At 43.8% G+C, this 14,304-nt stretch overlaps 1 protein-coding gene across 4 annotated transcripts in view; it reads left to right on the top strand.

Moving 5' to 3' along the window:
- The window catches only part of COL8A1 (collagen type VIII alpha 1 chain), a 196,953-nt gene that overhangs the window by 39,986 nt on the left and 142,663 nt on the right, over nucleotides 1-14,304 (top strand). For 2 of the 4 annotated variants that reach the window (XM_068270674.1, XM_068270670.1), the window contains exon 2: nucleotides 14,156-14,226. The exons of the other annotated variants lie outside the window; for them this stretch is intronic. The gene's annotated coding sequence lies outside the window, so the exon portion shown is untranslated. The remainder of the gene's footprint in view (nucleotides 1-14,155; nucleotides 14,227-14,304) is intronic. 4 annotated transcript variants of the gene reach the window in all.

Raw genomic sequence — 14,304 nt, 5'->3', positions numbered from 1 at the left:
GGTGGTGCTAAACAAAGGAAAGTATGACAATCTAAGCCATGCCCCCTCCTATAGGGCTGTGCTAAACAAGAGAAAGTATGACAATCTAAGCCATGTCCCCTCCTATAGGGCTGTGCTAAACAAGAGAAAGTATGCCAATCTAAGCCATGCCCCCTCCTATAGGGCTGTGCTAAACAAGAGAAAGTATGCCAATCTAAGCCATGCCCCCTCCTATAGGGCTGTGCTAAACAAGAGAAAGTATGACAATCTAAGCCATGTCCCCTCCTATAGGGCTGTGCTAAACAAGAGAAAGTATGACAATCTAAGCCATGTCCCCTCCTATAGGGCTGTGCTAAACAAAGGAAAGTATGACAATCTAAGCCATGCCCCCTCCTATAGGGCTGTGCTAAACAAGAGAAAGTATGCCAATCTAAGCCATGCCCCCTCCTATAGGGCTGTGCTAAACAAGAGAAAGTATGACAATCTAAGCCATGTCCCCTCCTATAGGGCTGTGCTAAACAAGAGAAAGTATGACAATCTAAGCCATGTCCCCTCCTATAGGGTGGTGCTAAACAAGAGAAAGTATGCCAATCTAAGTCATGTCCTCTCCTATAGGGCTGGGCTGAATAATAAAATGACTGGAAGTCTGAGCCGTGCCCCCTCCTATAGGGTGGTGCTGAACAAGATGAAATCTGACATTCTAAACCATGCCCCCTCCTACAGGGCTGGGCTGAATAAGAGAATGTTTGGAAGTCTGAGCCATGACTCCTTCCATAGGGCTGGGCTGGATGAAAGAAAGTCTGAGAGTCTGGGCCATGCTACCTCCTATAGAGCTGGGCTTAATGAGAGAATGACAGTCTGAGCCATGCACCCTCCCATAGGGCTGTGTTGAACAAGCGAAAACCTGGCAAACTGAGTCATGCCCCCTCCCATAGGGAAGGACTGAATGAGAGAATGCCTGGCTGTCTCAGCCATGACCCCTCCCATAGGGCTGGACTTAATGGGAGAATGTCTGACAATCTGAGCCATGTCCACAGTCATAGGGCTGAGTTGAACGGTAGACATTTTGACAATCTAAACCAGGCATGGGCAAACTTGGCCCTCCAGCTGTTGAGGAACTACAAGTCCCACAATGCATTGCAGAAGTCTGACAGCCACAGTCATGACTCATAAAGGCAAATGCATTGTGGGATTTATTAGTTCCTTAACAGCTGGAGGGCCAAGTTTGCCCATGCCTGATCTAAACCATGAGCCCTCCCATAGGGCGGAGCTAAACAAGAGAAAGTCTGACAGTCTGAGCCATGCTCCCTCCCATAGGGCGGAGCTGAACAAGAGAAAGTCTGACGGTCTGAGCCATGCTCCCTCCCATAGGGCGGAGCTGAACAAGAGAAAGTCTGACAGTCTGAGCCATGCTCCCTCCCATAGGGCGGAGCTGAATGTGAGAAAGTCTGACAGTCTGAACCATGCTCCCTCCCATAGGGCGAAGCTGAACGTGAGAAAGTGTGACAGTCTGAGACACGCTCCCTCCCATAGGGCGAAGCTGAATGTGAGAAAGTGTGACAGTCTGAGACACGCTCCCTCCCATAGGGCTGAGTCGGAGTTTTCCCTTCAATAGGTCTGTGCTTAACAGGAGAAAGTCTAGCAATCTGAGACAAGCTCTTTGCTAATTGCTATATGGCTGTGATGTGACAGGGATAAAGTCCTGCAGTCTGAACTATGAAGCTTTTCTGATGGGCAACCAGTGGAAGGGCTGACAGCGAGGAACAGAATGTGAGGAGTGAGAAGACAGATGTTTTCATGTACTGTTTGACGGGTGATGGAAGGGATTTTCAGACGAGGAGGCTGCCATTGTCAGAGTCACAATCTGCATCTACAGTCTGTTTGCCTCATGGTGGGAATACACGGGTCAATCTGGTGGCCGATTAGCCACCGGATCGACTCCCGCCGCGTCCCCGCTCGTCCGCGCGGATCGATTACCGCTCGTCCCCGCCAGCGCTCCTTATCACCTGCTCGATTCCCTGCCATTATCCGCCGGCGGGGATCAAGCGGGCGGAGGTCGAGCAGCGTGATCGGACCAGCTGAATATTATCAGCTGGCCGGATCAGCTGCTCAATACACGGTACAGAAACGTACCGTGTATCCCCAGCATCAGGCAGCGATTCAGGCTCCTGAAAAGAAGACAGCGTTGACTGTTTAATGGTTATTAAAGGGAACCTGAACTGAGTAAAATTATTTAAAATAAACATATGATGCACCTGCAAATGAATATTACATACTTACCTCACTGTCACTTCCTCACAGGAGCTCACCATTTTCTTCCAGCGCAGATTCCTTTCATTTCTGACAAGATTTTGTCAGAACTGAAATACATCTGTTGCTGTCAGTTATATATCAGTTGCTAGGAAAAAGTCAATAACTCTTGCACTTCCCCCAAACTGTGTTCCACTGGATCACCCTGCGTTCTGTGCCAGCGCTGCTCTGCTTGAAATGGAGGAGTAGCTGAATAGAAAAAAGAGCGCACTATAGCATAAAATCACAGGGGGTCTTTATTGCACATTAAGAAAAATCTACTTACAAGATTTCAGTAGTAGAAACGCATAGATACAAGTGAGGACTGGATCGCACACGAGCAAAAGTCTGCCTGCTTCATGCGTATAGAGAATTATCATTACAGTATTATTTATTGTATTTATAAAGCGCCAACATTATGCAGCGCTGCACAAATGATAAATGGGTTAACCTACAAGGTAGGACATACAATGAGATACGGGCAGCACGGTGGCGTAATAGTTAATGCTCTCGCCTTGCAGCGCTGGGTCCCGGTTCGAATCCCAGCCAGGGGCACTATCTGCACAGAGTTTGTATGTTTTCCCCGTGACTGCGCAGGTTTCCTCTGGGCACTCTGGTTTCCTCCCACACCCCAAAAACATACAGTTAAGTTAATTGACTTCCGCCTAAAATTGGCCCTAGACTACGGTACATATATAGACATATGTCTATGGTACGGACTAGATGGTGAGCCCCTCTGAGGGACAGTTAGTGACAAGACAATATACTCTGTACTGCGCTGCATAATATGTTGGCGCTATATAAATACTTAAATAAATAAAAATACAAGGAACTCACAACAACAAAACAAAATCATGCAAATGTCTTTGGTCTAGATTCACTAAGCTGCGCTGCTAAAGCCAGCCAGCTAAAAATCCTGTGCGCACGCTATGGGCTGTAGTGCTGCGTAGCATTTGCTGCTAACTTACACCCACTCCTTTGCAAACACCAGCCACTCCTTTAATCCCACCCTCAGCCCCGTCGGGTCAAGTGTCTGTCACTGAACAGGAAGCCTATTGGGCCAATCAAAGTGTGGGGATCACTTCCTACAAAGACACTGGACCCGACAGGGCTGAGGACGGGATTAAAGGAGCGGGCGGTACTTACAAAGGAACGGGCGTAAGTTAGCAGCGCACAATACGCAGCACTGCAGTGTGTAGAATTTTTAACTCACTCATTTTATGCTCATTTTAAGCTCATGCTCATTTTAAGGTGTGCTGCTTTAGCACCTTAGTGAATAAAGGCCTTTGATAGCAGTAGTTCAGTGTCAGTTCTAGTCCACAAGACGGGTGTCAGACTGTAAGATTGCATATTCAAGCTCAAAACACTAAGGGGGAGGGCCCTGCTAGAGGCTTACAATCTAAAAGGTGGGGGTATAGAAACAATAGGTGCGTCTGTTGAGAGGGTGCCCTCAGAATGTATTATGGTACTGATGCGAGGGGTAGACTAGCATGAAAAGGTGAGTCTTGAGGGCTCGTTTGAGGGTATTAACCACTTTGTCCTCCTTGACGTAGAACTACGTCAAGGAGGCCATGTGCGCTCCCGCGCACTCCCGTGGCTGATCGTGCGCGTGCACATGCGCTCCCGGCCGCGGATCGTTAGCCCAGGAATCAATAAATCGGCCCATGGTGCCTGATCACTGATTCCTCTCCCCCGCAGAAAAAGCGACAGCTTCTCTCGGAAGCTTCGCTTTTTCTGCCTCCTATGTCCCTCCAACCGTACATGCTACGTTAGAGTGACGTCATGTAAACAAACTCAAACAAACTTGTGGCCAAAAAGTAAAACTACATCTAAATTTAAAAATAAAAATACACATATATTTACCCAAAACAAATACTATTTACATCCCACCCTCCCAAAAATACCCACATAAAATGTTTAATAATAAAAAAAAAAACATTACAATAAAAAAACACATAAATATTTACCTAAGGGTCTAAACTTTTTAAATATCTATTTAAAGCTGAAATATTTCTATTTTTTATTATAAGCTTCTAAATAGTGATGGATGCAAAACGGAAAAAATGCTCTTTTATTTCCAAATAAAATATTGTCGCCATACATTGTGATAGGGACATAATTTAAACGGTGAAATAACCAGGACAAATAGGCAAATAGAATATGTGGGTTTTAATTATGGAGACATGTATTATTTCAAGACTATAATGGCCGAAAACTGAGAAATAATGATTTTTTTCAGTTTTTTTCTTATTGTTAAAATGCATTTACAGTAAGGTAGTTCTTAGCAAAATGTACCATCCAAAGTAAGCCTAATTGGTGGCGGAAAAAGCAAGATATAGATAAGTTCATTGTGATAAGTAGTGATAAAGTTATAGGCTAATTAATGGGAGGTGAACATTGCTCGGATGCATAAAGTCAAAACGACCGAGGGCTTAAGTCAGTAGTTCTCACACTTTTTTGGGTGAGGGTGCCCTTGATGGCTTTGAAATTTTTTCAAGGCACCCCTTGGCTACAACTACTAAAATGCTGTTATAACCCTTGTTAAGCAGCACCCACTCCAGATTGTAAGTACCAGTAATCCCAATTAGCAGGACAAACATTTATTTACTTATCCTCTGATGTTCAACTTAAACACAAAGGTTAACTGGCAGTTTATGCAGCCGCATTGTATATCAATATGTGGTTGCATTACCTGATGGCAATGCAGAGAGGATGGGGATAAATGCCAAGGCACCCCTGGGAAGTGCTTGAGGCGCACCAGGGTGTCGTGGCACCCAGTTTGAGAACCCCTGGCTTAAGTGGTTAAGGGTGGGGGTGAGTCTGCTGGCTGGTGGGAGTGAGTTCCAGAGAGTGGGGCAGCCCTAGTGAAGCCCTGCAATGGTGCATGGGAGTGAGATATGCGCAGTGCAAACAGGGGCAGGTCATTGGAGGATCAGAGGATGCGGGCCGGTATGTGCCTGCGGACAAAATCGGGATGTAGGTCGGGCAGGTCCTATGTGTGCACCAATTTTTAGGCATAGAATTTTGACATTTATCCTGAAGCGGATTACAAACTATACCTAGAAGCAAGGTTTTTATTTTCTTTTTTTTCAAAACATTTAACACCATATGGATGAAATTATGTACAACAATGTACTATAATAATAATTCAAATAAAAATTCTATGGGAATATTTTACTACATAAACGAGTTTTAAAAAAAATGATTCTTTTTAGTTTTCATAGTAATGATTTCCATATTCGCCTCTGTAGGTATGCCTGTTTCAGGGGAAAGTAATAACTCTTTATAGGAAAACAATGCTGAAATATTATTTGAAATTGCCTTATTTTTAGTCTGTGATAGAGCAGAGATCGGGGTGTAACTACAAGGGAGCAGCTTCTGCGACTGAAAGTGGTGGTGGTGTGGTGGTGGTGGTGGTGGTGGTGGGGGGGGGGGGGGGTTGCGGCAGAGCTGTGAGGGGGTCTAAACTACTACTTTACTCCGTCTGAATAAGGGCTCCATCCTTCGGAGCAGGTGTTTTTTGGGCTACACTTGTTATGCAGTATCGGTAAAGTTAACGATATTCAACTAACAGTAAGAGGAGATAGTAAGATATCGGTAAATTTACTTATATTTTAGTTTCGTACACATCTCTCGCCCATTTTAAGCACTTCAGGACCAGTGGTTTATACCCAGCGGCGTAGCTAAGGAGCTTTGGGCCCCGATGCAAGTTTTACAATGGGGCCCCCCAAGCATTTTATACATAACAATTGATGAGGCGCACCAAAACCTGCCAAAGGCAACTACAGTGTCAGAGGTGCAAAAAGCACATGGGGAACCGCTTGTTAATGATTACCACCATTCAAAATATCTATAGAAGTGATTATTATGAGCACAGGACCAATAGAGAGCTAATATTGTAGTTGAGCGAGGGGACCAATAGAGAGCTAGTATTGTAGTTGAGGGAGGGGCCCATTTAGCCCAAGGGCCCCGATGCGGTCGCAACCTCTGCACCCCCTATTAATACGCCCCTGTTTATACCCCGTAGTAACTATGCCATTATTTACAATTCAGCACCACTTTACAAATGTAACAGTTTATTGCTCGGTCATACAACTTTGCACTCAAATGAATTTTACCTCCTTTTCTTTTCACAAATAGAACTTTCTTTTGGTGGTCTCTGATTGCTGCTGCTAGTTTTAGTTTTATTAAATTAATAAAAAAAAAGACTGAAATTTAAAAAAAATAAACATACCGATAAGTTAATTGGCTTCCTCCTAAATTGGCCCTAGACTAAGATTCAGACACTACACTATACATACTTAGACATATGACCATGGTAGGGATTAGATTGTGAGCCCCTCCGAGGGACAGTTAAGTGACAATATACTCTGTACAGCGTTGCGTAAGATGTCAGCACTATATAAATGATAAAACTGATTGTAAATAAAATAAACAGTCTGCCAGCGCCAATCGCTGGCTGGCAGGCTGTTCGCTGGTGCCCGCTGTGTACAGTGACGGGAAAGCAAGCTTGTGCGAGCTCCCGTCAAATCTAGCTTCTCGCAAGGTGACGCCATATGGCGTCGTGGAGGAACAACAGAGCCTCTCTGCTGCCGCCATCCTGCGTTAGGCAGTCACAAGAGGATAACATGCCACACTTTTAAATGTATGCGGTACAGTGGGCATATTTTCTCAAGAACAGAGCTGTGGAAACTGGAACAACATCCCAGAGATACCAGGCACTCAAATTCCTTCTTTCATTTAAAGTGGACCTAAACTCTTTCACAGTAAGCAAGGAAAACAAAGAGAAATGTTCCCTGTGTGTTTTTAGAGCGACGAGCCTGTCTAATTCACCCTCATCTGTGACTAATCACCAGTGTAATTTGCTCTCTCAGCTGCGTCAGCAAAGAAACTTGCCAGTCCTCGGCAGACACGGGTAATATGTAAACACAGGATGTCAACCCTTTGTCAGGACAGCAAAGTCACTTCCTCCTCAGTCAGGACAGCAGAGCCACCTCCTCCCTTCTGCTGTGCAAGTCAAATGGAACACTGCTGCTCTCCTGCCTCCCCTTCCTCACTCCCTGTCAGACTCCTCACACAGCACAACAAGCTGCTTTTCCCCAATGATGACCTCTTCACCTCGCTCTCCTCTCACTTCTCCTTCTACTCTGACTGCATCCTGTTAGTGTAACCACAGTACAAACATGCTGCCCCTGTAATTTTTGCCACCTGAGGCAAATGTTTCACCGGCCCTGACCTTATTGCCTATAATGTCATCTTGCAACTGTTGACGAAGTGGGAATGAATGTACTTTTTGCTGTGCCAGACGGACTTCTGCTATTGACATTAAACGCTGTATTGTTTTGTGTTTTGTATTATCCGTGTCTGTATTTGGGGAATTCTGAGTTAATCTTTACAGTTAATCTTCGTCATACTTTTGTTCGCCCGCCAGCGGATCTGGAAATCTCTGTTTCTACCGCCATACCTCAGAGCTCTCAGTACCTCCTGTCTCATTATGCTGCCATTCTTTCTGGAGCAAATGTTACTGGCTTAAGGCTAGGAAAACTGGAGCGAGACCGCAACAAAGGGGATCAGTTGCTCAGAACTTCCTCTCTGCTCTAAAAGATACGCAACAGCATAATAACCTTTAAAGAAAAACATTTCTTTGTTACAGCTGATACAAATCCTGCAATAAATCTGCAGCATGTCTACTTCCTGCTTTCATGGAAGCAAACATAGGGCCAACAATTAGCTGCTCTGCCGAGGCACCCAGCTGATCAAATTACAGTTGTGATTAGTGTCACAGATTAGGGGGGGGGGGATTAGACAGGCTAAACTCTCTAAATACATACAGGGTGTATTGCTCTGTGATTTCCTTCTGTCCTGTGCAAGAGTTCAGGTCCACTTTAAAAGAGCATTTAACCCTTTTCCATGCTATCCAGAGTTATATGTTTTCAGTTTTCATTGGAGTTGGTCTCCATGACTTTAGTGAGCTAAAACCTTGAGGGTGGCCAATGGTCACTTATTGATTTCAATTGATTCCCAAATGCATTCCCGATCAACAGATTTCTGGCTAAAATTTGTCAATTGGGTCACTTCGGCACAGGACGGAGGAAGCACAGGACTTCCGTCTATCAGCCTCGAGTCAGGAGCGGTGCTCGATCTCATGACTGACGAGGCTGCTTTCACCTGTGGTTCCGGTCACTTCTCTCCCCGCTGGCCAAATGCTAGAAGCCGCTAGTGCATACATGTCAAATTCTGGCCCTCAGAGCCATTAAATTTGGCCCTCAAGTGGTTTCCCCACTTTGCATTATATTTGGCCCACTCTAGACCACCAGGGAAGCTATATTGGAGGTGAAGCCCTAGAACACCAAGGAAACCATATGGGCAGGTAGGGGGGAAAGCACTCAACACTAGGGAAATGTATAGGGGAAGCTGGAGGTCTGTAGACACCAGGGAACTTTATAAGGGAGGAAGGTGGCCAGTAGACATTGAGGTTGGCCTGCAACTAGGCCCCAGTGTACAATTCTGGCCCGCGACTAGGTCCCAGTGTACAATTTCGGCCCACACTGTACTTGAGTTTGACACCCCTGCTCTAGTGGTTACGTTAGGAACATGCCACAGTGCCCCTAGTGTCTGTTCTCTGCATTACGTCACACATGGAGTGAAGAAATAGCAGCCAGCAAGTAGAGCAGAGATGATGGTGCGAGGCAGACAAGTGAGAAGCTTCAGCTACATCGTACGGCACAATGGAGGGGACTGGGAGACCCGTCAGGAGCACATAGATTTTCAAAGATTTCATGCTGAAATTGATTGAAAATCTGTGTGCAGTGTGTGGAGGGATTCAAACCGATAGATGCCCCCAGAATCATTTTTATTCACCAAGCACAACTGGTTCGTGCCCGGAATCGGATTTGGCATACGGAACTAAAAGAAAGTATGGGATAGGGCACACAGTTTCTATACAATAACAAACAAAGCAGAGTAGCACAATGACAATGTACATAATATACACAATATATAGCAATTTAGCTACGATCTGTCGGTAACGGTAAAAATCTAAGGGGGAAGGCTTATCAATTGGAGAGAAAAGGAGGGGGGATCGGCACTAGATGCTTAGCTAGCAAACCTGATGGGGGTAGGTGGATACCTGCTGTGCTTCCAGCAGGTATCCAGAAGAAGAAGTAGAAAAGGATGTCCGAGCACCAGCAAGTTTGCATAGCCATCCACCAAATTTTATTGCATCCCCATCACCAACAGATACATGCAGATAAACAATGACCTAACAGCCGTTTCGCAAATACAGCTTGCTTCATCATCAGAGACCAGGACTCTGAAGAAACAAGCTGTACTTGCTCTTGGTGGAGATGGCCTGAAACCTATGGCCTGAAACCTCCGGCCTGATGGGAGCCAGATTAAGTGGTAGCCTGGATGTGAGGGATCTCTGTCCCTCCTCAGAGCTCTGGAGCGCAGTCTTGAGTTGTAGATGTGTTGGCCATATCAACCAGTATATGGCCACCTTGAGTTTCTGCATGCTGAACATTACATCATACTTGCTTTTTACACTGACCTCCTCATACAGCCCTGACAGTACATTTTATTACGCTTTTTCCGTTTTCACAATCTACTCAGTCCCTCTGACCTGGGTAAATAACACCTGCAACCTTTAGGCAGGTCCTCCTAAAGTATTTCTTTGCTTGATAACGGCCTTGTCATAGCTCCATTTTCGGAGGTGCAGAATTTGAAACTCTGGTGTGGTCTTCCAGCAGATGTACTGTCTGGGGAGTCAATTTCCTTTGGAATTTTGCAGCTAAGCTCCTACATCTGCCGTGTGTGTGAATTTGGAGCCTTGCTCAACCACAAGTCCACAGTTCCTCTGATGCGAGAAGTGAAAGTATTGTCCCAGAGCACGACTCGCATGCCAAGATCACTAACTGCTTGTTTCCTTACATGCTAGAAAATATTTTATTCACTTAAGGGGCTAAGTTAATATTTATTTAATGACAAAAATTAGGTAATGAATATAAAGTAAAGTAAATACCTAACATATCATAGTCTAGCAAAATATTCAGTTTAAAGAAGCACATCATGTATTTAGTAATAAAAAATAAAAATAGATAAACTATTCATTTTTTATTTATGTAAAAAAAAGAACACTTAAAGGGAACCTTAACTGAACGGGGGGTAAAGAGTTTCACTTACCTGGGGCTATTACCAGCCCCCTGCAGCAGTCCTGTGCCCTCGGAGCCGCTCTGGAATCCTCCGGTCCCCTGCTGTCACTTAGTTTCATTTTTTACCACTCACCAGTCGCCGGCCGCCATGCGTATTATTGGACGCATTCACCAATGCAATTAGCGCTATTGCGGACCGCAACGCGTACAAAAATACGCGTTGCCGCATTCCGCACGCGTATTTTTGCGGTTCGCAATAGCGCTAATTGCATTGGTGAATGCGTCCAATAATACGCATGGCGGCCGGCGACTGGTGAGTCGTCAAAAACGAAACTAAGTGACAGCGGGGGACCGGAGGATTCCAGAGCGGCGCCGAGGGCACAGGACTGCTGCAGGGGGCTGGTAATAGCCCCAGGTAAGTAAAACTCTTTACCCCCCGTTCAGTTAAGGTTCCCTTTAACCTTTTTTTTTTTCTAAATTATTGAGAAATGTAAAAACATTATTAAACCAGAGCAGCAGGGTCAGCCATGCTATGCCAGGGAAAAAACACATATATATGAAGATAATTACTTGCTCTACTCACATAACAGGTGTATTGTATTGTCCACATTTTGATTTCAGATAATTTTTTATAGTAAATGAAAAGAATTCTGTTCCTGGCATTTTCCACCTTGGTTCCCTCTGACTGAAGCCAATACTGATATCATTTCCTCACTTACCGTTTTTTCTCCTAGAATCTGCACTGTCATAGCTATCTTACTTTGTAAACATGTGAGCACAGCATAGATCAGATTTAAATCTTGTGTCACACTGAACTGCCCTCAGCCAATCAGTGAGGAGCAGGAATGTGGGAGGGGTGATGAGAAGCTTCCCTCTCCCCAGCAATGTACCAAATAGAGCCAGGCTGACTAAAATAAGATTTATTACAGCAGAAACATTTCTGATTAGATTGGAGTGCAATGCAGGGTGAGGTTCCAGGTTGCATAATGAACACAGAGAAGTGGGTAAATGGAATTTGATTTTGTGGCTGACAATCCCTCTTTAATGGGGCACTATGGCAAAAAATTAAAATATGTGCAAACTGAGACAAATAAGAAGTACGTTTTTTCGAAAGTAAAATGAGCCATAAATTACTTTTCTCCTATGTTGCTGTCACTTACAGTAGGCAGTAGAAATCTGACAGAAGTGACGGGGTTTGGACTAATCCATCTCTTCATAGGGGATTCTCAGCAAGGCTTTTATTCTTTATAAAGATATTCCCTAAAAAAGGATTAAACAATGGTGCTGGCCAGCTTCCCTGCTCACTACACAGTTTTTTGGGCAGATGGACAGGGCAACTGCCATTCACTAAGTGCTTTTGAAAATAAATAAGTCCCTGAGAATCCCCTATGAAGAGATGACCTAGTCCAAAACCTGTCGCTTCTGTCAGATTTCTACTACCTACTGTAAGTGACAGCAACATAGGAGAAAAGTAATTTATGGCTCATTTTACTCTGGAAAAAACGTATATGTTTATGTTTGTACATATTTTAAATTTTACAATTTTTCGCCATAGTGCCCCTTTAAGAACTTATTGTAACTAAAATACAGTAGAATCCCCGTTATCTGGAACTGGAAGCAGTCTCATTCAACCAGGATAAATCGACGGAAGTACTCGCAAAGAGCTTTGTGGGTTCTGCTGTGCTTAAAGACTGGGTTATGTGTCTCCCACAAGGTTAATATACTTACAACGAAAATTTTTATAATATTTAAAGCGGTTTAAGACCGTGACATAATATTCAATAAAAACATGTTTTCCTACTTTGTATATGTCATACGGTTATCATATTTATCATATTTGCATTTGTGCATAAGTATTATTATTCATTTAGAAATTATAGGTTCCCATAACTACAGTTTTTTGCTTTGTGAGCTGACTTTGCATTTTATTAATAACTGTTTTTATTCATTATGTATTGAAGGCAGGCATGCTTTCAGTGTCTCTCAGTCTCCAGCTGCTTCTCCACAGTCAGAGAATGTCACATTCTTCACTTGATACATTTAAGTAAACACAAGATAACATTATCTACAAGTTCGGATGCGTCCAGATTTTAATGCACTGAACTTTCCAGCCTTGTGTGTAACCCTTCAAATGCTGTTCTAGTAAAAAAAAAATGCTGATTGCATATAATATGCTGTAAATATTTTTTTTAAAGAAATGCTGGGTTATATTCCGCTTTAATACAGAGTTAATAGTATGTACATAGAGCATAGCCCCCCTCTTTGGGAACTAAATCCCTCTGTCCCCCTTTCTCCCTCATTTGTTTGTACAGGAGATAACTTAAAAATATTGACATATCCTTTAGTAGGATAGTGAGGAGAACTCTCCTAAATCCAGGAGGTAGAAAATGAGCAAGATAATGAAAGTCACTAACTGTCAATTGATAAGCTGACCACTAGGTGAACCGATGAGCTGAGCAGCTGGCATTTATTTGTTCTCATTTCAAAGTCCAAAGCTACAAAGTTGCCCAAAGCGGACCTGAACTCAGAACTTCCTCTCTGCTCTAAAAGATTAGCCACAGCATAATAACCTTTACAGGAAAACATTTATTTCTTACAGCTGATACAAATCCTGCAATAAATCTGCAGTGTGTCTACTTCCTGCTTTCAAGGGAGCAGACATAGGGTTAACATCCTGTGTTTGCATATTAGCTGTGTCTGCCGAGACTGACGAATGTCTGTGCTGACACAGCTGAGAGATGTTTCCTTGTGTCCTGTGCAAGAGTTCAGGTCCACTTTAAAGTGGATCCGAGATAAACTTTTACTCATTTCATAATTGTGTTCCTTTCATATAGTTTATAGGGCATTCCTGAAGCCAATTACTCTTTTTGTTTTGTTTTAACACTCTAGTCCCCTATAAACTGAACAAGCCTCGCCCGCAGCTTTTTAGAGTGCCTTGGCACTGTAGCAATGGCTTATGGGAGCTCAGTCTGGGCAGGATGAGGTTACTAGCCAGAGATTTCAGAGGCAGAAGGGAGGAGGAGAGGGGACTGAATTTGTCACATTACACTCAGACAAGCTGATAGCATCTCCAGCCCTCAGCCTGTGAAAAACAGAACCTGGCTGCTGTCATTGTATCACAGGAATAAATAATCATAAACTATTGAAGCTGTTTGCAGCTAGATTTGCTGTGTAAAGTATCTAAACTGTAGATAAGATATATAGACAAGTTACTAGTTATAGTTAGTTTTTCATCTCGGATCCGCTTTATCTACAAATTAGCAGAACTTTCCGCTCACCCATCACCCCTTAGTTGGTAATTAATTGTATTTCTAAGTACACTTATCTGGTTCTAATTGTCAAGCAGCAGGAAATTTGGTTATCAGATAACTTATCTTTTCTGAAGCAAGGTCTGCTTCAGTGATCTGCAGCAGTTCATACTTGATGACAAGAAACCTCTCTTGTGCTCTCTGATCACTAGAGGCTGCTTTTGGTAGACAGAGAATGAGGTTCTCTATCATTCCTCATGAGCAACTCACTTCTCCTTTACCAAACAGCTGCCTCTAGTGGCTGGAGGTAGCAGAAAATAATCACCATCATTAAGGCAGCCGGCTGCTGCAGGCCCCAAAAGCAGGAGAAGGACCGGATTGCTTCAGAAAATGTAAACTGTTGACATAAGTTTTGTGTTTCTACTCCACAGAGCACTCAGATTCTGCTAAGTGTACTTAAAAATAAATCCGTATAACTCCTTTTTTTAGGCAGAAGAAGTGGCGGTCACGTGACTGCTGTCTCCAGTCTGGAGGAGGGGCGCATCAACACAGGCAAGCTGGTAAGCTGAACTTAGCGTAAAGTTAGTGCAATGCTGTTTGTAGAATAAAAGGGGGGGGGGGGGGGCAGACAAAGCACT

Source organism: Hyperolius riggenbachi, chromosome 2 (assembly GCF_040937935.1).
Source record: "Hyperolius riggenbachi isolate aHypRig1 chromosome 2, aHypRig1.pri, whole genome shotgun sequence".
In the NCBI taxonomy this organism is placed as follows: Eukaryota; Metazoa; Chordata; class Amphibia; order Anura; family Hyperoliidae; genus Hyperolius; species Hyperolius riggenbachi.
This window is presented reverse-complemented; position numbering and strand designations above follow the sequence as displayed.